Source organism: Arvicanthis niloticus, chromosome 7 (genome assembly GCF_011762505.2).
Source record: "Arvicanthis niloticus isolate mArvNil1 chromosome 7, mArvNil1.pat.X, whole genome shotgun sequence".
Lineage (NCBI taxonomy): Eukaryota > Metazoa > Chordata > Mammalia > Rodentia > Muridae > Arvicanthis > Arvicanthis niloticus.
This window is the reverse complement of record NC_047664.1, coordinates 32,259,542-32,284,065: the sequence shown is the minus strand read 5'-3', so window position 1 is coordinate 32,284,065 and position 24,524 is coordinate 32,259,542. Positions and strand designations below refer to the sequence as shown.

At 44.5% G+C, this 24,524-nt stretch overlaps 1 long non-coding RNA gene across 1 annotated transcript in view; it reads left to right on the top strand.

The window, feature by feature from the left end:
* Window positions 1–24,524, top strand: part of LOC143443055 (uncharacterized) — a 136,968-nt gene that overhangs the window by 30,219 nt on the left and 82,225 nt on the right. The window lies entirely within an intron of this gene.

Sequence of the window (24,524 nt, the reverse complement as noted above, 5' to 3'; positions counted from 1 at the left end):
GGGCTTCCATCTGAGTCATCACTGGTACCTAGTGTGGAGCTTATGGGGGGAGAGAGCAGGAAGATCACAGCCACCAGGCCTTGTGTTGAGTCCTTCCATGCTTAACCTTGCACTTAGCTTTCTTTTGAATGCATGGGTGGCCATGTCACAGTGCAGAGAAACAAATAGCTTCAGGGAAGTTGAGCAACTTGTCCATGGCTGCATATCTCTTTGCACAGAGGTAAAATTTCAGTTCATGGCCAAGTGTCCAAGGCCAGTCCCTTCTCCCTCTGCTACCTGTCATGAGGCTGGAGGGTTGGAGTGAAGGACATGGCAGGCAGGAGTGGTAAAGGGGCCCTAGAGGGAATAGAGGAGCCCAGGCTACACATTTTCCAGCTGGACCTAGAAACCCCTTGATTAGAACAGTTTCCTCTCAGCCACCATGAGAGCTACGGAGATTCTCTAGAAGGGCTCTTAGATGTGTCAGTCTTCCTATAAATCTGTTTATGAGGCATTTGGCTCCAGTCAGTACTCTGGCTTAGCTGGGTAGAGTGTCTCTTGTGTGGCTTTGGCCTTAGGTTCCTAGTCCCAGGTATAAGTAATAGCTACAAGGTTTGGGAATAGCACACTAGTCAACTGCACAAGGCCCCTTCCCACAACCATGGGCAGCTACCCTGTGCGGCTGGAGGCTTGGGCCAGAAGTGTTGTAGCAATTAACTTTCCCATGCTGCTGCCCTTCCCCGTAGTGGTGTCTCCCCAGCCCTCATCATGTCCTCTCTGTGCCTTCTCTCTGATGCCTCCACACTGTTTCCCCTATGTGTCTTCTTCCTCTGCAACCTGGTCATCCATGGAGTTCCTGCTGCTGACTTCAGTGGTGCACTATTTCTTTAAGACACTATGCCTTCCTGGGGAGTCCTGCCACCCCTGAGGACTTCTAGGAAAGCCTGGGGTATGGACATCGGTAAAGGGAAGCAGGAATAAGAGTGTGTGTGTTGATATTCACAGAGGGCTTCATCCAAGGTGGGAAGGGATTGTTCTAATTAACTCTACACACAGCTACCAGACCGGCTTCAAATAGCTTGGAAGTGAGAACATCTCCTGTAGCCCAGGGAGTATGGGAGTGTGCATGGAAGTGTTCAAAAAACATTTCAAATCAGCAGAATTTTAGAACTTAAAAATGCAGTGCTGGGGGATGGGCAGATAGTTCAGTCAGTAAAATACTTGGTATGCAATTATGAAGTGTGGCTAGCAGGCAGCCTGGGAGGCAGAGGCCAGAGTATCATACAAACTCAAGGCCAGACCCAGCTGAGTAACAAACCGAAATAGACTCTCTTAAAAGGTTAATCCAAGCAGGGTGCGGTGCGCATGCCTGTGATCCCAACACTTGGGAAGCTGGAGGATTTCTGTGAGTTCTACACCAGTCTGGTCTATATAGCTAGCTCCAGGACAGCCAGGTCTAAAAGGAGAGACCTTGCTGCAGTAAACAAACTGAGCACGTGATTAAAATGACTTCCTATAGTCATTAATCTTTCAAGGATGCTGTGAACAAGCATGCACCACCATCTTTCTCTGGGACATCCCATCTGAGCCCAGAAGGTAAATTTCTCTACTGAAACTATTGTCCCCTTCCGTTAGTTGATGGTAGGAATATGCCAGCCAGTCAGCCACTAGCCTCTCACTTGGCACCTCCTGGAAAAGAGGGAGGTCACAAGCAAGCAAGCAAGCTTTTAATTTGGGCAAAAGTTACTATTTACACACAGGGCTGGGTCTGGGTGGGTTGAGTGGCCTGGTCTAGCTGTTTGTTGCCTGGAGACTGCCATGGCAGAGTCCAGCAATGTCTACTTCTCAATACAGTGTAAACAGCAATTGCCCTGACAACAGGGAAATCTATATGAAGGTTGGTACAAACATCACGGGCTCTGGGGATGTGGCAATGAGCATCCTGGGGACATGGCTAGTAGTTTTGTTTTCTGGGCAACTGCATAGCAGTAAAAACCCAGAAATGCATTTTATATCACTAGTGCAAAGGGAAATAAATAAATACAGAAATTCTGCCTAATGAATGGTCACGTCTTAAGTAAAAATAGCCACTGCCTGAGACCTGCCATAGAGAAAAATACGGGCAGGACAAGTTGTATTGACTTCAGAAGAATAATGTGCTTGCCTTGGAGAAAGCCTGGGAGGAGAGGTGAAGTTTATTTCCTTGGTGGGATGTGGTAGATGGATCCCCCGTGACCTTTCTCTCTTATCTAAACTTTCAGGAAAACTATCAAGTTATTCTTGGGGTGGGGGTGGGGCTGGAAAAAACTTTGTAGAGCTTCGTCTTTAGCAATTCATATATCACAGGAAATAAGAACCATTTGCCACCCCATACTTAAATCATGAATGTGACTTATGTATGGGTTTTTTTTTAAATACATTTTTTTTTTTTTTTTGAGAGCATGTTCCCTGGTGGAACCTGCCTAGCAGAAGGGCTGCTAAGACTGGTGCAAAAGGGACAGAGCTGTGAGTGGTGCAGACACAAACCTTCATTTGCATGCCAAGTCTGTTGCTATTGGTCCTCCTCCTCCAGCTGTATAACCAGGCTGTTGGGCTTAGTTGGAGACTTGGCTGGCGGACATCATGCACCTTTATCCTGATGTGGCAACCTTAGGCCCAACAGCTTCTCTCCTTTACTTTTAGTAGAGTGGGCTGAACTGGTAACGTGAAGAAAGAAGCAGAGGAGTAAAGCCAATATGGCTGTGATGGCCATGACAGTGGAGACACAAGGACAGCAATAGCAGTTAGCAGGTCTATTGGCACAGGCAGCTTCTGAAGCAGTAGAGTGGGCAGCTGTTCTGGTATCCACCGAGAAGCAAAGCAGTGGGGAGGGGCTTGTAGACCAGCACTTGGACGTGGGTTTGCTGGTTGCTTTGACCTGTAGAAGAAGTGGAGCTATGAGAACCATAAGGCCCTGACACGAAGCAGGAGCGGAACTGTGAGAACCACAGAGCACACAGCCTGGACAAGGAACCAGAGCATAGCTGTGAGAACTGTCAGCCCAAACAGGAGAAGACGAGCCAAAGCCTCAGTAGGCCAGGACGCAAAATCGGCAAAAGCAGCCTGCTAGGCTGATAGCTACAGAAGAGTTGGGACTACAAGAGCAGTACTGGCAGCTGGTAGCTACAGGAACCATGGTGGCGGCAAAAGGATTGAGAACAGCTATCTCTCGTGCAGTGGCAGCCATGACAGTAGATACAGCAAACTGGAACACTGCCTATAAGGAGTCACAGCACCTATTGACAGTTGCTAAGGACTGAGGAAATCCCAGACCCTCAGCCCAGAAGCTGCAATGACAGCCTGCAAAAGATTGAGCATTACAACTTTCTGGACCTACCTACGAGTTGTAGCACCGGTAGAGTTAAGGGCCTCGGCCTCAGGGCCCTCACAGCCTGCACAGGAGCTGTGACCCTGGGAGGTGCCACCAGCTGGTACTTGTGCCCGCCTACCTGCTGCCCCTCACTGCTGTCAAAGCCAGAGGGATATAGAAGCTCTCAAAGTCAAAATCAGTACTCCATTTCTGTTTGGTCCTGCTTGAAATCCGAGCCTGGTCCTTTACTTTGGAGAGGCTCTACTGTTCCTGGGACAGATGTGGCTGTTTCACCTGGATCTTCCTGGCTCTCAGTCTTATGCTAGAACCTGAGTTTTGGTTCTGTTCTCTTTCTCCAGGGCTGATGGGAGTCTCTCCTTTCTGCTCTTCTCTTGTCTCTTCCTCGTCTCTATTATTATGGTGTTTTTATTCACAGATAACCTACTTGCCCATCTCCTAAGTTTAGAGGCCTCCGTTAGGGCCCTTTAGGGGCTGCCTCTTTTCTCCTGCCAAGGTCTTTTTTCTAGGCGAATGGTGGCCATACGTAATAGTCTAGTCAGAACACGAGGAGGTGTGACAGCAGGAGCTTATGTAAACGACAAGATGCTTCTACTCAAAAGCACATGACCAGATGCACACACTAAGGAAATACTTCACGAGACAAGTCAGCATAGTGAAGGACCAGGAGTAGGGCCCGAATCTCCAGGTGTGATGACTGAGGTTACCTTTTGAGATCTTCACACAAGGAAGAGTATCTAGAGGAGCATTTGCAGGAAGGCATGAGCCAAGACACAAGGTGGAGGGCTGGGAAGACCACTGGCCCAGCCCTGAGTCAGCAAGTTTTGACTGATACATTAGACCTGGGTGCTGTGTGTGTGTAATTTTTGTGGGAGTCAGAGTCTGATTGGACTCTGTCAATGTGTCACCACATACAATAATGGAAAGTTGCAGATGTCCATCTTAAAAAAAAAAAAAAACAGAGAGGAGGCACAAGACTCAGTGAGCTGAGATGAGCTTTCTTCCCCTGACCCCTTCCTTTCAATGGGTCTCTGTACATAGCTCTGATTGTCCTGGAATTCCCTGTGTAAACAGGGATAGCCTCAGATTCACAGCTATACTTCTGCCTCTCCCTCCCAAGTGCTGGGATTAAAGGCATGTGCCACCACACCTGTGGTTAGGCTTTTCACTCACCATATAAATGTGTTCTTTAGGCTTGCCAACACACCCCACAGACTGTTGGGTGCCATTGTAGGTATGGTTGGCATCACTGAGAGTGTCCAGGAACTAGGAGGACACTGACAAGCCTGTTTCAAGAATGTGTTCTATGAAGCTATGTCCACCAACCAAGTGCCAATAAATGCAGAGAAAGTGTCACCTGGGTCTGTCTCTTTCAGGGGATGGCAGATGCTTATAAACAATGCTGTAGTGAATAAAAGCAGTAGTAACTATAGTGTGTAATTTTATAAATTCAAGCTAAATCCGGCAAGTTGTCAGCAATGGCGGTCTGGCCCAGCCCCCATACTAGCTCTAAGCGGCTGTCTGGCCCTGGTTCCTGTGGTCTCACTCATCTCCCTCTAGCCCCATGAAAGGAAAATGCTAGAGACTTAACATCTCAGTTGATATATTTACAAACTGCACACCTAGATTGGGCAGATAAACCTCTACACTACTCTATTGCCCAACTATAAAATCCCTAGCTGCTTGTGGCTCCTCCAGACCACGTGGATCTGCTCCATCTTCCACCACTTCTTCATCTTCTTCTCCCTCTGTCCTCCATCTTGTCTTTCTCTTTCCTTCCTCTCTTTCCTTCTCTAAAACTTCTGGCCCTGCCTTTTCCTTCCACTGCCCAATCACAAGTTCTACCCTTTATTTTCAGTTAAATTGGGGGTGGGGGACAGGATTACCATCAAAATACAAACAACACCAAGGCAACCCACAACAAGTATTCAGTATTGTTGAGGGCTTAGCCTCAAACACAGCCTCACACTGCCTCTGTCCTCATGAGAGCTCCTCTGAGGAAAGTCACATCCTAGTTTTGTAAATGAGGAAATGGAGGCCCTGGAAGTTGGAGGGATAAGTGAGGGCCTTGGGGACAGTGTAAGAACAGATTCACACCCTAGTCTTCAATAATGCAGGAGAGTAGACAAAGGTGAGTGACTGTCTTAGTTCCCCAGGGGTTCTAACAAAGGTCCAGAGACCAGGTGCTTCAACCACAGGAATGTTCTCTCATGGTGCTAGAGGCTCTCCTTGCTGTCCCAGCTATGGAGATGTCCTTTTCTTCCTCTGTCCTCACAGGGCTGTCCTCTCTGTTGGTGTCCTGATCTCTTCTTCCTGTATGAACACTAGTCCTCTTACAGCAGGGCCCACATCATCAACCTCGCTTTACCTTAATGTCTTCTGTAAAGACCCTCTCTATAGGTAGTCACATTGTGAGGTCCTGGAAATTAGGGTTCAGGATTTGAGTTTTGCAGAACAGTTTAACCATTCAGCCACAGTGGTGACTTCTTTTGGGAGAGTCAGGAAGCTTTCACAGAGCAGGAGTTGGAAATGGTAGGTTCATAACTCAAGCGTAGAAATCGCCAGTTCTCATGTAAGGGCACTGCCCACCTGCCATCTCCCAAAGCAGCAGACAGAAGACTTGTCTTTACAACTGGCTGTAGAGCTTTCTGCTTTGTTCTTTAAAGACTTGTGCCTACTTGGGCCACTGAAGGTACCTGTACTCAGGGAAAAGAAACTCGGGGACTGGAAGGGTGGGGTGGGCATACTATTATATAAAAAGATAAGACAGCTGGAGAGGCAAAGGTGCTGGTTTCTCCTTGTATAGAGATGGCACGTTGAGTTAGGTTCACTTAACTCTCTGTACTCTGGAATAGGTGTAGGAGAATATATGAAGCATGTGTACATTACAGAGCTCTTGATGACTCCAGACATTAGGACTCAACTGACGGGGACTGAGAGGCTCACTCATGCTTACCTTGAGTCCCCTTTGTAGTTGCCTAGAAATGTTCCTGGGCCTGTATCTGTGTTGGTCATTTCTTTTCACTGAAATATAAAGTTGTCATAAGCATACAATGAACTGATTGTGTGAGGCTTCCTGGAAAATTCTCTCATACTCTGTTGTCTCATATGTCCTTTCAAGATTATACTTATCACCTTGCATTTCAAGTCTGGTGTTCACTACAGTGCTGAGTTGGATATTTCAACAAAGAACATTTGGGCAAAAGAGAGTTGAAAATATTTACTGCTTGTCCTTCTCAGAGAAAGTTTGTGGCCCCTTATATTGAAGGATAGTCTAGTTTCCTTTCTGTTGGCTATGACAAATACCATGACCAATAGTGATTTTGGGGAGGAAATCTCCAGTTTACTTTTCTTTATAGGTTAGAATCCATCACTGAGATTTGCATGGGCTAGAAACCAGAAGAGAGGAAGGAAGCAGAGATCGCCATGATGGGGAAGAAGAAAGACTAGACCTAAGGGCTCACTGACATGTGAGAATCAGGAAAAGTGGCCACACAGACCACTTCCCCAATTGTGTTTGGGGTACCAGAGATGAAATATAGATTTTACAAGAAATTAACTCAGGAGTACTAGAAGGAAGTGTTTGCTAGCTGCAGGAAAGGATTAGAAATGTCCATCCATTAAGCTAGTCTGTGCATATTGATATTAAACTAAAGTGTGTGTCTTTCCTTCCACGAATCCAGAGAGCTCCTGGGCTCTGGAGCAAAGCAGTTAGCTAATTGGCCACCACAAGAATGTTGTTTACTGGCTTGCTTATTGGTTTATGCTTAGATATTTTCCTTATATAGCCCAGGTCCACCTGCCTAGGGATGGTGCTGCCTACAATGGACTGGGGCCCTCCTACATTAATTAACAATCAAGAAAATGCCCCATAGATATGTACGCAGGCCTACTTGACTTAGACAATTTTTCAACTAGGTTCCTTTCTCTCAGGTGACTTTTGTGTCAACTTGACAATAGAAACTAACCAGGACATGTGTTATTTCTTATTTCCTATCCCTGAAAACTTTGGCTTCCAAGTGTTTGAGCCAATGGTACTTTCAAAGTTTCTCTTCTCTACTGGGCCCTTGCATGGTTTGGGTTCATGTTCTTAATTTTTAAAAACAGTAAGGGTCGTAGTGTGCTTACTAAGATGTACATGAGAGTACCAGGTATATCCCTGATGGGCACTGAGCTGTGTTCACAGCTAGAACTTCTGTTCTGTTGTTCTTGGATATCTACCTGCAGTGAATCTCAGCTGTCTTTGAACTTCAAGTTGCTGGCTTCTATTTTTGATGTTCATTTTATTTTGACATTTTCTCCTGACAACCTTTAAGCTGAAGGCCGTCGCAAACATCTGGAAAGTTCTGACTTCAACATATGTGTAGTGGTGATGGAGCCGAGCAGAGGTTGAGTTTAAAAATCATGTATGTTTTAAATGTTATTCCCCAGCAGCCCTCTGTTTAGCTCATGAAGATGAAAATCCACATGGCACGTCGGTCAGGAATCCAGGCAGCACAGCTCTGTCTTTCATTAGCTACAAAATGTAGCTAAACAAGCACTGTTCTCAGCAGGCTTGCTGAGGACTTCCCTTGTAAAGGATATTGGGTACACTGTGTGTACCAGAGCTTAGAGAGAGGGCAGGCATCAGGGCGTGGGACTCTGGGACAGTAAAGAAGGTGCTCCTGGAGACACAGGACTTTGTTGACAGGGATAGAAGAGGACAGCGGCTTCTGAGTATCAGTATAGCAGAGACAGACATGCCAGTGCTCTGGGCATGGCATATGGTGACCACCATGAAACATCTGGATTGGCCACAGAGTACAGGAAACACAAGGTGTATTCAGTGGATGCATCAGCTGCCTCCCCAAAAGGCTTCGCCAGTGAGCTGTGAGAGGAGTCTGGCAGTGGACTGGCTATAGGTTGAGAAGAATACATTGTTTGGCATTTGGAAATGTTATGTGACAGAATGACAGAATAAAAACTAAAAGTATAGAAGTGGTGAAAATAACGCCCAGACTGGCCGCACCATTTCTCATTCCACAAGCTGCCAATCACCCTGGGGTCATTGCTCTGTTGACTGTAGCTATGCTGAGAGGCAAGCAGTGTTGTGTCTCGCTAACTTGCTCATCCTCTGGACAATGGTACTCTGACCTTTCCACGCAGTTACCACCTGCATGTTGTAGTTGGTGAGATGCATCTGCAAGTCTTTGCTCCCTGAGCATTGCTTTTCTTTCACTTTTGCTGTGAAACTTGGGAAACAAACAGGTGGCTTCTAGAGTTGTGAGGGGAAGGGGACCTACACCCAAGGAGATAACAGAAAGAGATGCTTACTTATGCTGTTAACTGAGTCAGACGTAAAATTGCATTGTCCACGTAGCCTCAGACATGCTAAGAAGATTCAGTTACATACACACTGACCAGTGTTTCCTCTTGCTTTTCATACTGTCTCTGGGTGATGTACCCCTGGAACTTCTCTGGATTATCTTTGCAAAGACCTGTGGATCTACAAAGATCTACACATAAACTCTAAAGGAGACATCTGTACCACTTGCTCTGGCCATGAGAGGACCATAAGCCCATCTTATTATTTTAACCCCTCCTCCCACCAAGGATTATTTGCTTATCCTTAAGGTTCCAAACAACATCACTTGACAGTTGGATTATGGTCATATCCCTTGAAGAAAGTACTGTCTTGTGAAGCAACAATGGTCCCATTTCAAGCAAGGCCGGTGAAAATGGAAATTGGATTCCAAACCCACCAGGTAACCATAATGCAGGGGGTCAGAGAAGCAGGCATCCTCAGACCACATCTGTGCTGAGTGATGATCTCTCTGAATGGGAAGAAATAAAGGCTAATTATCCCCAGGGCTTGACAGGTCTTTCTCAACACTTCTGCATAAAAGAGCAAGGCCACCCAGCTGGACCCTCAACTGAAGGCCCGCAGGAATCTGGTGGTGGTAATACTCAAACAAATGAGAGAGCACATCAAAGCACAGCCTTACAAAGGCCCAGGGGGAGCTGGAGGGGACCTGGTGGTGACTGCAGTGTCCTCAGCTGGAAAAGCAAATTGAAGAGCGGCCATTGTAAAGGGGACAATATGTGGCCACATCGGAAGAAAGGAAACAAGAGACCTTCTTGTGCATCCATTACTCTCCTAACAAGAGTAGGTGGAGGACGGATAAGTACTGTGAAGAGGGATCTATTGCTATGTATATGGAGCCAGTTCAAGTGAAAGCATGAGAGGGTTGAAGTTGGGCATCCCTCTTGTCATCTAACTGGAATGCAATGTCTTAAACCCCCGCAGTAGACCCAACAGCACTGTCCACAGGCTCAGCCTGTGTTCAAGCAGATTCTTGGACAGGTACCTATCTGCCTGGGGAATATGACCCAGAACAGGGTACGTGAGGCCACTCCTTATAGTCTTTACAGGGGGAGCTTGCATTCTTTAGAAATACATCTAGCTGTAGGTGCACTGGAGACCTAAAATTTCTAACTAAGGATAGGAAGGACCTGCCAGGGCACAAGGCTTAAGACTGCCTGTGTGGGCCCTCTGAAGTTAAGCTCATAGGGGTCAAGGTGTGTTGGGGGCTGGGCAGGAGGGGAATATAAAATCTTCACAGTGCTGTGACTGCCAGTGGGAAAGAGGGGGAGCTGGAGGACTTTAGGCAGGGAGTATGGAATTTTAATCGGATGCACAGAGGGCTAGGGAAGATAACATGGGAGGCAAATTCAGAGACAGAGTAGTGGAAGAGGGCCGAGAAAACACAAGCTCGCACACTGACTTATCCTCATTCACACACCCACACTCATGTGGGCAATCACCTCTACACTCATTTACACCTTGACTGACTGGCCAGGGCAGAGTCTATGAAGAGAGGGAGAGATGCGGCTCTGTGTGTTGCACGCTAGGCATTTTGCCTCAGGGCACAATTAGGGCACCTATGGCTGCCTCTTCCGTGATGGCTTGACAGGGGCACAACAGCTCACTGAGGAGGATGGGCAGAGGGCAAGCCCTCAAGGCCACATCTTTACATTGTCACTTAGCTCTTTTCTCTCTTCCAGCTCACTCAGAGCGTAAGGCTGGAGAGAGAGAGAGACAGAGAGGCAGAGACAGAGAGAGGCAGAGAGGCAGAGAGGCAGAGGCAAAGACAGGCAGAGAAAGAGTGACAGAGCAACAGATGGAGAGAGCAATAGAGGGAGAGCGACAGAGGAATAGGGAGAGACAGAGGGAGACAGAGAGAGACAGAGACACAGACACACACACAGAGACAGAGAGAGACACAGAGACACACACAGAGAGACAGAGAGGTAGAGAGAGAGGTAGAGAGCGAGGCAGAGAGAGAGACAGAGAGGTAGAGAGAGAGGTAGAGAGCGAGGCAGAGAGAGAGACAGAGAGGTAGAGAGAGAGAGGCAGAGAGAGAGAGAGACAGAGAATATGTACAGACAATGTCCCTTTCTCAGTGCAATTCTTAAGTGATGTAGAAAATGCTAGCTTGGGCCATCTGAAACATAAAATTCACTTAATTCACTCTACTTGGATGAAAATGTTCCAAGGGGAGACTTATTATTATAAGCATAATTATTCAGAGAGTTTTGAGTTTGCTGAGACATTCAAACCCTGGCATTCTCTGTCATAGAGATAATTATGGTGGATGTCTTCAAACTGCCACTGTGAGTTAGCAGACCTTCTATATGGACACTGTTTTTATAGGAAGGGTTTTTCTCTTGGCAAATGGGATTTTTTTCAATTAAATAATGAAACAAATCAACACTTAGAAAAATCTGCTTTATTCAGTGAGTCAGCATTTACCAAGCAACCTTACATAGTCACACTGAAGAGACTCAGGGGCCACTGGGTATGTATCACAGAGCACAGTGAACATACTAGTAAGGTTTTCAAGAGTACTTTTATGTGTATGAGTGGTTTTCATGCATGTATGTCTATGCATTGCATATGTGCCTAGCATCCTCAGAAGTCAAAAGAAGGTACCGGACCCCTGGAACTAGAGTTACAGGTCGTGTAAGCTGCGATGTGGGTGCTGAGAACCAAACCCAAGTCTTCTGCAAGAGCAGCAAGTGCTCTTAAGCATAGAACCTTCACTCTAGCTTCCCGCTCCCCACCCCACTGTTAATGTGCGTTTTGATTTTACAAGGCAAACAAGCTTTAAGAAACTACTGCTTGTCAAATTTTGCTGCGTTATCAGGGAAAACCATCCACAGAAATCTGAAATGCTGTTAAAACACTGTCTTCCAATGACTTACCTGTGTGAGGTCACTTGTCTTATTTTAACCGGACACCCTGTGACAAAAGATAATGCAGGGGCAGGCTGAAAAAAATCCCTATTTTTGCATGAAGCTAGATTTCAGAGAGATCCCACAGGGTGCATTCCAAGTTCTAAGGATAAATGACTGGGGGGCTATGGAACTATGGTTCCATATATGTACAACTATAGTATAGATGGAACATCTGTAACATCTCTACCCCCAAGTTTAGAATATTGCAGGAGAGAGGACAGAATATATGAGTCAGGGGATGGGAAGGGGTATGGTGAAATATTGTCCTTTGAATATGACAAGGGCTGCACACGTGAACTCGTGGCAGCTTTGCTAACCTGCTCAAGGGCAAGAGTTAAAAATTCCAGCAAAGAAGGGAGAGGGGCTCTTGAGGAGCTATTGGCTGCTGGGGGGTGGTGGGAGAATCACTTTTCCTTGGGGATGTGGTCACTGGTAGTTCCCATTGACGCAGTGGGCGACTCCAAGCTCCAGTACATATGAGCAGCACTAACAAAACTCAGTGGGTTAAATAAATGAATAAAAATAAAAGGAGGATATGAAGTCGGGAGGGAGATGTGGAGGTACTCAATGCAGAGCTGGAACGGGGAGATGAGGCATGGATATGATCATGAAACATTACATACATGTACAAGATTTCAAAAACGAAAATAAAGAAAACGGTATAAACAGAAAGCAACTCTACTGTTTCCACTACTTCGTTTGAGTCACGTTCATGTCTTTAAAAAAAAAATGTTATTATGGTCCTGGAGACACAGCTCAGCAGTTCACAACACTGGTTACTGTTCAGAGGAATGGGGTTCCTCCAGCACAGAACTGAACAGGGTTTGTTTCTTCTCTGGATCTTAGTAAAATTTTGTTGATTTTTAATTAGAAACCTGCCGTGTATCACCCCAAGTATTGGGATAACAGGTATGCATTAAGACACTGACCGACCTCTTGATACGTTTTAAGAGTGCTATGAAATCACAAGCCAAGAAGTCTCAGAGCATCTGGTATTTGCAAGCTGGTTCTGGAAATGAGCACTGGAGGAGGAGCAATCCCCTACGGATAGAAAAGGATGGACAGAAGAAGCTGCAGGTGAAGACGGGGAAGGGGAATACAAAGATGGCAAGAGAGGGCGAGTGGGCAGTGAGGATTGTGTGTCGTCTCCCTTCTCTTGGGGTTGTTGACCATTGGCTCGAGAGAACAAAGGGAGCAGGAGTGGTGAGCAGGGTTCTGAAGGCTGTGAGTCTGATGAAGGACTTCCAGAGACTGCTGCGGTGACACAAGTCTACTTTATTATTCCAGGATAGGGTATATGAAGGCTTTAGGGTACTGGTAGAAAGGGCTAATTGGTTATAACATAGTACCTAATTATCATGCAGGCAGGGCAGTACCTAATTATCACGTGTGCTGGGAAGCCAGAGCAGGACTTGTGTGCTGAGGTGTGCAGCGCTTGCAGAGAGTTCTGCACAAGGCCTGTGCTCAGGGATGCTCCAGATTAGGTCAGAGAAAGGTGGGCTCCCACTGAGAAAGGGAGTCCTCCATCTTTCATCCAGGCATGGGGAACTTTGCCTTAATTGGGTGGGGGGGGGGGAGGGGTCTCCAATAAGTATGGTCTGTACAAGATGACCTACAAGAGAGAGAGGGTTGCTGTGACTGGGGTTGACTAGATAGGGACCTGGAGGCAGGGACTGAAGCAGAGGCCAGAAAAGAATGCTGATGTTGGCTTGCTCCTCACAGCTGCTCAGCTTGCTTTTTTAAACAACACCCAGGACCACCAGCCCAGTAGTGGCACTGCCCACAGTGAGCTGGCCCCTCCCACACCAATGACCAATCAAAAAGTGCCCCACAGTTTTACCCACAGGCCAGTCTAGTAGGGCCATTTTCTCAAATGAAGCTCTATCTTCCCAAACGACTCTAGTTTGTGTCAAGTTGGCAATAAATAAATTAAAAAAAAAAAAAAAAAAAAAAAAAAAAAAAAAAAAAGGCCAGCATACTCTCATAGGATTTAAGTGTAAAAAAAGTCACCAGGAAACAAAATACAAGTGTCTCATGGGAAACATGGGATGTGTAAAGATTGAGGGACATTAATTTCCATGAATGCTTTTAAGCATTCTGAATTTCACCACACACACACACACACACACACACTGCCTTCAGTGGGTCCTTATTACAGTTTATAGGTCAGAAAACAGATTTGTAATGCTCTGTAATCAGGACAAGGACACAGGCTGCATCTCAGTTTCTTGCTTTCTCCTGCCTGAGGCTGAGGATCCAGCCCTACTCAGACCCTCGCTTTCCCAGGAAGGTGGATCTGGGACAGGGGGTGGGGGGGCAGTGTGACAATGTGGCTGGTGGGCCTGGGCCTTCAGATGTTTGTGGTTCTCATGAATCAGTCTCTATCTATTCGCCGGTGACAGGATCAAACAATATTTGTCTACAGAGCCCTTGATTTACTATTAGCTCTGTGGGAAATTCCCAGAACATAGTGCTGAGTGGGGAAAAGTTCAGCCCAGGAGTCCAGGACTGGAGTTCAGTTTTCTAGGTAAACTTGGGGAGATTCTCTTTGGCCTGGCTACACTTCTCTCACTGTAGGCTTTCTAGAAAAGACCCCCACCTCAAGCAATGTGTTGTTTGGGGTCCAGATAAGCGGCCCCTATACTGGCCCAACATTCTGCCTTGGGTAGGTGGGGCAGGAGCTCTATTCTGCAGATCTGTATGTCACAGTGAGAATCAAGACACTGAAAGTGCTCAAAGGGGGGCTTTGCATGTGGACAAGTCCCTTCCATATCACTGACTTGAAGGGCAGAGATGTCTTTCTGTTAGTACCTTTGGGGGTCAAAGTAGGGCAGTACTAGCTTGTGTCCTCAGGAAGTGATAAGAATAACTTGTCCCTGCTGTACAAGATGTGAATGAAAGTGGTGGGTGAAGGAATGCAAAGTCTTTCAAGATATGTTTTTCAAATTATTAAATGAATATATAAATACCATAAGTAGTAATAAAACTATAGATAGTGAAAGGAGTTAAATTTGTTTTTCTCTCTTCTGTATATTTCCCCCTTTCTGGAGTAAGTCTCTTTAAGTTATTTAATCTTTTACAGTTTTTGTCATATCTTGGCAAAATATATATTGTAAAATCAAAAAAAGAATAATAAAAAAAATTTCAACTTAAAAAAAAAGAAATTCTCCTTTTCAGTTTTTGTCAAGAATGTTAGAATAAAATACGAAGGAAGCAATTTCAAAAGCAGTACTTAATAAAATAGTCCTAGTTAACACTACATACAGTAAAATGAGGAGTTACAACTGAGGAATTGCATAGACCAACCTAGCTGGTGGGCATGTCTACAGGTATTAACTGATATAGGAGGAACTGGCCCACTGTAGACAGTATCATTCTATGAAGAGGTATATCTGGGGGTGTATAGGTAAGCATAAGCCTATGAACCAGCATCAAGTATCTTCCACAGCTCATGCTGTACTTCTGAAATCTTGGTTGGAGGTAATTCAGTATGGAATATTTATGCATTTATGTTTTTGCTTTGACTTCCTTCAATAAAAGACTATAATCTAGAATTGTAAGATGAAATAAACCTGTTCTTTCTGTGGGAAAAAAAAGTGTGCGGTTTTGCCTGCATATATGTGAGTACACAGTATGTGTGTGTGCATGTGCGTTCATGCTTACATGTGTGTGTGTGTGTGTGTGTGTGTGTGTTTACAAGGCCCACAGAGGCCAAAAGAGGGTGTTGGATCCCCTGGAACTGGAGTTACAGACAGCTGCAAGCCACTATGTGGGTGCAGAAGCTGAAGAGCAGCCATGGCTCTTGAACCCTGAGCAGTCTCTGGAGCTGCTAAATGCAAAGTCTTAAGAAATGTAATAGTCTTGTCATGCTAGAAACTGAAGTCAGGACTCTGTATATGCCAAGCAAGTTCATCTGTCACACAGCTACAAACCAGCTCAAAAACCTTTGCTTTCTTTTTAAGAAACTCAAGTCAGTACGTCACAGCCTTCAATTCCCCCTCAGGTAGGAATAGTATTCTGCTTAACTCCTGAGAAACAGTTCATAATTCAGACTATGTGCCCAGTAGATGGACTGCCTCCGAGAACCGTTCCAATGGGAATTCTTCTGCAAAGAACCTCATCTATGCTTGCCTGTAGGATATCATTCAGAGCTGCTGTCCTCTGTATACAGACACTGTGGTTCTTTGTTTATTAAATGAATGTTACTGCTGTTGACTTCATCAATCTTTCTTTCATGCTGTGTGTTCATGAACATGGACACACATATTACTTATTCATCATTTTAAAATTTCCTTTCATCAGACTTTTACTTTCTGCATTTTGCTTTTTTGTGTACTAATGACGCATTTTAAAGTATTCATGAGTGAGCTTCCAAATATCTGGGTTTCATTGTACTTCTGTTCTCTTTCAGCTGCTCAGTATTTGTCAAATTCTTTCATTTTCTGACTTCTGTAGGATACCTAAGGAGATTTATTTGCAAACCTTTCCTCTTATTTTATTAAAATAATTTATGAATATGCAGCATGTGTGTGTGTGTGTGTGTATGTGTGTACATGTGCACGCTGTGTTTCCTCACAACCTGGCACTATCACTGAATACTCAGCACAGAGTGGGGTGGGTTTCTGGAGTCTGTTAAGAAGAAGGTAAAACTGAAAGATGCTATCCCAGAGGATGCTAGGAAGTTGACTTGTGTTGATTTGAGTTTACCACATGTCTACTCCTTGGGCTTTGGCTAATGGGAAGTGAACTAATAAACCAGAGCTTGGGATGGAAGAAATAAGAGTTGAAGCCATGGGCCTTATGCACCTTTCTTGTCAGGGTGCATCCTCTCTTTACAATCGTCTTGCCAGTGTGGCTGGTACAGTGGTATTCCTCAACAAGCAGGGGTAGGAAGCAGCTGGGGCTTAGTCAGGCCTTGTAAATAGAGGATCTCATTCTATTCCTGTGTCCTCATCAGGCTGTACCCAACCTAGAGAGGTGCAGCACAGAATTATAGCCAAAGGAAGAGGGCTGCTGCCCCAGGAAGCCAAATCTGGGTTTGGACACTGAGCAGCAGGGCTGGCTCGGTCCATATGAAAGGATCCCTGTCATAGCAGAAGCACTTACTGCATTCTAAATTTCTGGTGGATCAGTGTTTTCCTGTGCTTGAATGCTCCTAGAATCCCACGGAACTATAGCAAACGGCTGACTGCTCTTAGATTCAATAGTGCACCGCTCTAATGACATCAAAGTAAAAAAGCAGGACCACACATGAGAGTGGCATATGTCTCACTTTCACAAATGTCCTCTGATTCTGCACGTGGCGCCCAGTCATCAGAAGAAGAGTCATGGGTGAGCAACGGAGAGCCCACTCAAACATTCAGAGGCCCCAGTGTAGGCAAGTCTTGGGTAGGAAGGGACGAGAGAGGAATGAATAAAGGATGTTGGGGGTCAGAGAGCCCTGGTGAATCAGTAGTGTCACCTGACAGCTTTAGGTCATGCTCAAACAGTGGTCACCACATTCCTCATAGGGATATTTGATGTCTGAAGAACGTGTGGGCTGGATCAAGGCATGAAGCAGACCCCTGAATCATTCTACCAATGATTGCAGAGAAGCAGCAGGAGCCTTTGGACAATACAGAGTTAGATTGGTAGGGTTTGTGTAGCTAGTTCTCCAGGGGTTCTGGGAAATGTGGGGTACATGGGATTCCCTTTGTCTGTACAGGTGGCTTCTATAAAACCAACCAAACCATCAAATCTCATACTGTAGACAGCTGGGTCCAGATAAGGTGTTCTGTTCCCAATGCAAGCCGGTAGAAGCAGGAACAAATTGAAAGATGCAGGTGATGGGAGAACCCTGGCAGGAAGATGCATAGGCAGCTATGCTTAGGATGTTATGGACTAAATAACTGTTTCACTGCAAAATAATATGTTGCAGTTCAGTATCCAATGTAATAGTGCTTGAAGGTGGACTGTGATAAGCCTGTAGGATACCTCTTCCTTTCTCTCTCTCTCCTTTTTTCTTCATCCCCCCTTTTCTTCAAACAGTGCGAAGGTCATTGTACATGAGCTTAACTAACAAAGATCTATTACCAGGTGTCAAATCTTAGGCACCTTGATTTTAGACTTATAGCTGTACGTGTGTGTGTGTGTGTGTGTGTGTGTGTGTGTGTGTGTGTGTGTGTATAGTGTACCAAGGTCTTACTGTCTCAATGTGTAGTGTGTTTCAAAAGACTTAGCTCACTGGAGCTAACTTAGAGAAGAGTGTGAAGCTCTCTTTCCTTGTTTCTTGAAAACTCCATTCAAACAATCTTTTCATATATGTGAGGTCTTTGGTTCTATCTCAAGAGTCATCAACCAACCCCTTAACCAACACAGCAACCCACCAACCAGCCAGCCAACCAACCAACCAACCAACCAACTAACCAATGAACCCACCCACTCATCCACCCACCTACCTGCCAACCAACCAACCAACCCACCTACCCTCTCACCAACCAACCAACCAACCAACCAACCACCCACCCACCCACCCACCCACCCAACCAACCCACCCACCTACCCACCCATCTACCCACCTACCTGTCAATCAACCAGTGAATTCACACACCAATCTACCCACCTACCTGCCAACCAACCAGTGAACCCACACACCCAAACACCCAGCTACCTGCCAGCCAACCAACCAGCCAACCAACTCACCTATCCACCAACCAACTACACAAAGAATAGAATATTGAAAAATAACCAACCAAGCAAACAACAACAAAACTTGTCTTTTTAGGAAAAAAAAATAGGAGTTGGCTGATATATGTACACAAAGTTGTTCTCACAGTTGACTAACCTTTCTAAAATTTTCAGTGAAAATATTTTTAATAGTTTAAAGATTTAAATAAAATATCATTCACTCAGACACGCTGGATGCCAGGGTCAGCATATTATAGTCCAACAAATAGTGAGGTCAGATTACATGTCACAAGAGAAATATTCTTTTGAAATCCAATCATTTCGGTCTGGACTCATTTTGTTAGCCAGAACATCCTGTCTTGTGCATTTTTGATGATTCTGATGCTCACTGGGATGCCGTCTGGAGATGGTCTACCTCCTTATGCTTTTGACTGGTTCTCCTCCGCTAGTGCTCATGGGTACTTTCTGGGTGCTTGTTGCTACTTGAGTGTGTGCCTTTGAGAGAGATCTGCTTGAATCCTTAGCCCATTTTAAAAATGAGCTTATTTGTTGGATTTTGACTTTGAAAACTTTATTTGTATGTGTGTGATGGGGGGCTGGGGGCAGGGCTCATGCTTTCCACAGCCAGAGGATGATTTGTGAGAGCTGGTTTCTCTGATAATCATGTAGGCCCTGGGGGCTGAACCTTCCCAACCAGGCTGGTGACATTTACCTGCTCTTCTGAGCCATGTTGACAGCCTGGATTGTTGCTTTTTTGCTTTTGATATGTTTGGGTTCCTTCTATATTTTGAATACTGAGTTCTTATTAAATATATAGTTCAAAGATACCCTCTTGCCTTTTAGAGGTCACCTGTTTACTCTGGCCAAGTTGACTTTTTGTCACTTTTGTTTGTGTGCTGGATCAAAACAAAATCATCATCCTGATTGGTGTAATGAATATTTTATCCAATTTTCTCTTCTTATAGTTTCCAAATTTAAGGTCTTATATTTAAGCCTTTAACCCATTTTTGTTTCTGTGTAAAGTGAGATAAAGGTTCAGAACATTCTCCTGCATGTTGGTATTACTTTCCATAGAGTTGCTTATTGAGGAATCTATTCTACTATAATAAACTGCACCACAGTTTATAGTTAAGCCAAAATAAGCCCTTTCTCCCTTGAGTTGCTTTTGTCAGGGGATTTTATTGCAGCAGTGGGGAAACTGAGACAACGAGCTTCATAAAATTATCAGTAAATAACCAGAGCAGCTCATCAGAAGACAGAACACATCCTTCCACATCTGTCCTCAGTGACCTACTTCCTGTCACTAGGCTCCACCCCCAGCTTGTCACCACTATTCCTTATTTGTATACATGAATGCAGTTGTTTTTGGAGGCCAGGAAAAGGAGTTGGATCCCCTGGTTCTGGAGTTAGTTATAGATGCCTGTGATTCACTTGATGTGGGTCCTGGGAACTGAACTCAGATCCTCTGGAAGATATGTTCTTAACCAGTAAAACCTTTCTCCAGTCCCTTTTTCTAATGTTTACATTAAGCATGTGATACGGTTAAGGTAGAGTTTTCCCTGTTTGACTGAAGAGCCATCTTCAGAGGCATTTTATACTTTAACCTGTTTTCATGCTTCTCCTATTGGCATCCTCTCTTCATCCTTTTTCTCCACTGAAATTCCAGTGATGCTGAGCTCCTTCAGCTCTCATCACTTAAGAACAGATTTTCCGAGTGTTCTGTGGAAGTTTTTCTCCATCAGAACTCTGAATATCTCTTCCTTCAGTTCCTCCTTCTTCCCCCCCCCCCCCATGCTCCTCCTGTCTTTCTTCTTTCCCATACCTCTTATTTCACCTCCTCCTCCTCCTTTTGAGAGCCTCATGTAGCCCAGGCTAGCCTTGAACTCACAGCAATCCTTTCTTAGCCTCCCAAGTATTGGGATGACAGGCATGACCCATATCATGCCTGGCTCCACTCTCTTTCTGCTTGTCACATTTTCTGCTGAGAAATACAGTTAGTACACACGAGGGCTCTCATGTATAAGATGAGCCAGTTTTCCTCACTGATTTCAAAGCTGGGAGTGTTTGAAATCTGACAGTTTCATTGACACAGATAGTTGTTAATGTTCAAGTGTTTGAATTCCATCCCGAGCTGAGAATTTGGATGTCCCATGATTCTTAAGTTCTCTCTCTCTCTCTCTCTCTCTCTCTCTCTCTCTCTCTCTCTCTCTCTCTCTCTCCTTCCTTCCTTCCTTTCTTTGCTTCCTTCCTTTTCTTCCTTAATTCCTTGTTTTTTGTTCCTTGTTTTTTTTGTTGTTGTTGTTTTGTTTTTGAGACAGAGTCTCATTATGTAGCCCTGGCTCTCCTGAAACTCTCATTCTAGATCAGGCTGGCTCCGAAATCAGAGACCTGCCTGGCTCTGCCTCTGGAGTGCTAGAATTAAAGGCGTGTGCTAACACTGCCTTTCAATATTATTTCTTTCAGATAGATTTCATTCTTTTTTTTTTTCTTCATCTCTTATAATTTTTGACTGAGTTCTTGTATAAGTTGCTCTTTGTCTGGTGTCTTATCCCAACAAAAAGTAAGGAATAGTGGTGACAAGCTGGGGGTGGAGCCTACTGGGAGGAAGTAGGTCACTGAGGACAGATGTGGAAGGATGTGTTCTGTCTTCTGTCATTCATACACTCTGTTATGAGATGAACTGCTCTGGTTATTTACTGATAATTTTGTGAAGCTCGTTGTCTCAGTTTCCCCATTGCTGCTATAAAAATCCCCTGACAGAAGCAATTTAAGGGAGAAGGGGCTTATTTTGGTTTAACTATAAACTGTGATGCAGTTTATTATAGTAGGAAAGACATGGCCACAGGCAGGGAAGGCAAGGTGGAAGAGCAGGAGGTTGGCTGGCCATATTGCATTTATACCCAGAAAACAGAGAGCAATGAAGCTCAGCTCACTTTCTTCTTTTTATATAGTCCAGGACCCTAGCTCAGGGAATGGTATCACCCATGGTGGATGGGTCTTCCTGCTTCAATTAATCTAATTTTAAAGGCCATACTTCATAGGCATAACCTGACCTAAATAATCTCCCACAGGTGTAACTGGAGGCTTGGCTTTGGTGCTTCTAGAGCCCGTGAAGGATTATGTTGGTGGCTTAACCGTTGGTGTTGTTTTTGCTATTGTAAGTTGTGGGGTGGGAGTAGGGGAGCTGTGGTCCTAGTGTCTTATTTTCTGTCCTTATTGGGTGACCCAGCCTTGATGTGTTAGCCTTCTCTCAACACATTGAAGGCTCATAGTCTCTAGGGCTGGGAGGAAGCTCCTACTGGCAGATTTTGAAGCGTTTGTAGCTGGGAGAAGGCAGAAATAGGACTTAGGGACACTAAAACGCTGTGATTGAATCCAGTCACCATCTTAAAAGGATTCTAAGCAATCTGAAAAGAGAAGGAATGAGAAGGAGCTCCTGGTGCCGGGCAGGGGGCACACAAAGGCGCTCTGTTCTGAAGCCTCTAGGGTGCCCCTTGCCTAGTGGACTATCATGGCTGTCAAAACAGAGAGAACATTTCTCAGCCAACCCAGGACACAAAGGCTAGGCTTGAGCCAGAAGCAAGTCACTAGGTAGTTTTATTAGTCCAGCCAGAGTCATAAATCCTCCCCTGGAATGCTGGCCTGTCCCCTGCCTCTCTTCTCCCCTTTCAATATTGCTGCCCGAAAGCAGTGACCAACCAGGCAACTCTAAGGTGGTGTTTTTCTCCTTTGTTTTCAGAATAACTTTTTAGTTCACTAAAATGGCAATTGTTTACTGTGTGAATTTTGGAAACTGCTGAAACTGAAGAAAAGAAAGTTAAGCACACATAATTACTTAATAAAGTCAGATGCTTGTATGTGCTTATACACATACAGCTGTGTGTGTGTATGTGTGTGTATGTATGTGTGTGTGTGTTTCAGAGACATGGTGTTAATGTTTTGACAACCATTTTATTGTGAAATACAATACATAGCACATTACCATAAGAGATGTAGTTTAGCAGATAATTATGTGATTCCCACGAAACCCAAACCACAAACTTTGTCAGTTTGTGCTGAGCTGCCTGCCTTTCAGCTCTGCCTCAGCATCGGCCCTGCATGGCGCTGGTTTTGTATGTGCCCACTTGGCCCTCTATGTAGTTCACATGTTCCCCCACAGTTCTGCTAAGCTTAATTTTGAGGAAGCCACTGGAAGATGAGTCCATTGAGTCTTTGCATGCTGTTTATCTGCTCCTATGCAGTGGCTGCGCCATTTCACACACACCCACTAACTGCTGATTGACATCGGATATGCTGTCTCATGTTGGGCTTTTGAATGTGACTCTGGCTCCAGAGACTATGTTTCTACTCTTCTGACCATGCCCACACCACACCAGACATTTGATACAAGGTCTCCAGAGAAAATAATACTAAAGTGCTTTTCAAATGGTTTCAGAATTGCCCTCCAAACACTCTTCAAGTCTCCTTTTATACCTGGCTGTGCAGTTACGGTCCTTGCAGAAACAGTTTCATGAATGTTCATGGAGTAGATGGATAAAGGAGGAGATGGAGGTGGATGAGATGGATGAGGAAGAGAAGGAGGATCATGAAAAGAGAAAAGAGGGAGGGGGAGGCAAAGAAGGAAGAGGGATGAAGGAGGAGGACAAGAAGAAAGAAGGGTGAGGAGGATGAGAAGCCAGACCAGATGGTCACTGAGGTGTTTTGTGGTTCTGTTTTCTGGTATCACTGGTCCTATAATTGCCTACTGATATTTAATATGAATATGTCATATAGTTATATATAGTATAGTTATATATTAGTAATGACTATATAAAGTTACTTATGAATGTATATACAGATATTAACTATGTACTTATTTATTGTAGATAACTGAAGTGTCTTAGTTCACATGAACAGTCAATGACGACTCTCTGCACGGTATTTTTCAGGTCATCCCTGCCTCATAGAGTAGTTTCATGAGTTAAACGGGCAACAAGGCAACTTTCTGGTACCTAGTAAATGCTTTAGCAAATGTGCCTTTTCTTCATGTCAATTACACTTATAGAACGCTGCCGAAAGGTCCATGGACCTGAGCCTTCTGATTCTTGACTTTTTCCAGCAGAGCATTCCATTCGGCAGGCACAAGCCCCAACCCATCATGTTCTAGGGGGACTGAGTGATGTCATCGCCAATCCTATTTTCATTGAAGAAAATGTTAACCTGCTTTGTGTTGCTCTTCAAAACTGTTTTCATTTTGTGTGCTACCAATTAAATCATAAGGTATCCATTACTCCTTACATTGTTTTGAGAGACTGGCTTTGAAAACGTGTGAACACTCCAGGACCATGATACCCAGGGGCTCAGGATGGCCAGGCCTGCAGACCCCTGGAGTGTTTCCTGAGCAGCATACAAGCCTGCCAGCCAGATGGGAAACACTCGCTCTGCTTTTCATGAGCACCACCCCCGTGCCTGAAGATTAACTGGCTTTCTTGGAATCCAATTTCGTTTCTACAGAGCTATTAAATGTGAAACATTTTTTAAGAGAAGTGATAAGATTATTTACTTATATCTTTGCTATGTAATTTTGGACCATTAAGTGTGACCTTTTTAGATTTTTCTACTAAAACAGTACGCTGGTTTATATTAAGTACAAGCAGAAAATTCAACCTCCTCCAAAAACAACACATAATTTTCAGACATATTTTACTCATATTAAACATGTGGTTATTGCATTACTAAAAATATCAAAACAATTTATGACTTCTGGAAAATCCACAGAGCTGGTTCTTATTTGTTATTTTCCTGAAGTATCAGGGTGTGAGCTGGCGGGAGTGAGCGGTCCTACTTATTTTTTTTTTTTTCCAGATATTTTTAGTGTTTCTCATTATAGAAAACTTGTCAGGAGGAAAGCAAATTTGTTTCTTTTGAGCCTTAAAGTACCAATTTCATCTTCCTTTAAAATTTTGAAAATTAAAAAAAAAAAGTCTCATTTTAAGTGAAGTGACTTAAAATGCCTTTATGTGACTAATTTTTAATCTATTTCATCTGTTTCAAGCTAGTAAATAAATTCCTACCTCCCAGCTTGTCTTTTCCCCTGAAAGGTAGAATTAAAATTTGGAAAACGAAAAGCTTACGTCTCAGATGACTGAGCACCAGTAAGAGGAGCTACAGCTCGCACATCAAGTCTTGGAGTATATGCTGGGGAAGAGATAGTCACAGGGAAGACCAACAAACTAATGAACTGAAAGGCACAGGC